Genomic DNA, 1,270 nt, shown 5'->3' with positions numbered 1-1,270 from the left:
CACTGCTCAGAGGAAAATTTGTAGCTGTAAATGTTTACATAAAAAAGAAGAAAGATCTAAAATCAGTAAAATAACCTTACACCAAAAGGAACTAGAAAAAGAGAAAACTAAATCCAAAGTGCATGGAAGGAAATAATAATTATTATGGAGTGTGATAAATGAAATAGAGAATAAAAAATGATAGCGGATCAACAAAACCAAAACTTAGTTCTCTGAAAGTATCAAAAGCATTGACAAACCTTTAGTCAGATTGACAAAGAAAAAGAAGACCATGCAAAAAGCCAAAATCAGAAACTAATGGGAGATATTACTATAGCTCTTATAGAGATTTTTTTAAAAACAGAGTATAAGGAGGATGAAATCCAAAAAACACCAATGAAGAAGATGTGAATGGGGACATACTGAGCAAAGCCTTAAAAAAAAAAAAAAAAGGCCTTGGCCCACTCCAGGCCCAGGAAGAAGGGGCGTGCCAACGTGTGCAGACCTGGGAGACCATGAACGTGGCACGCTTGGGCTGTTTTGGCCACGGTATAGGAGTCCCACGTCATCTTCCTCAGCGTGAACCCACAGGCTCCACTGCAACTCTCTGAATAATGAAGAAAATTTGAAACAGGGATATGCAGCAATCCAAAGGGCCATGGGCACATTTGTAAAGATTGGTCCTGCTACAGGTGTGGTTATGGACTTGCCCAACCTCGAAGAGTATATGGAGGAGGCAATTAAACGAAGCCCCTTGATCACAAGAATCTGAATCTGGATGTGCCATCCTTCAGTGATGTCATGAGCATGACGGAAAATGTGGCTATATGTATCTTGGAAAACCTTCAGAAGTTTCTTCTTGTGGGAGTTTCTTATGAAGTAGTATTACTGACAGTAATATTAAAGTCTATAAAATATAATATATCTTAGGGTTACCATTGTAGAAAGACTTACATTCTTTCTATATTTGAAAAAGATGTTTATCCCCTTAGAGCCTTAAGGCGTCATCACATAGTTTTTGCACCTCCACATTGTGTTCTGAAGTACATGATTTATTGAAATTATTGTAATACCAATTTTAAACTTAAATCTCTTTTAAAATTAGACTGAGGGCCAAGATCTTATGAGCAACCATGGAGGCAAGAAGATGTGGGATAAAATACTTAAATTGCTGAAAGAATACAACTGCCAGCCAAGAATATTATATCCAGCAAGACTTTCTTTCAAAAATAAAGGTGAGATTAACATGTTCTCAGATAAACAAAATCAAACAGTTCATCACAACTAGGCC

The sequence above is a fragment of the Dasypus novemcinctus genome, chromosome 14 (assembly GCF_030445035.2).
Source record: "Dasypus novemcinctus isolate mDasNov1 chromosome 14, mDasNov1.1.hap2, whole genome shotgun sequence".
Lineage (NCBI taxonomy): Eukaryota > Metazoa > Chordata > Mammalia > Cingulata > Dasypodidae > Dasypus > Dasypus novemcinctus.
Note: the sequence above shows the minus strand (reverse complement) of the source record.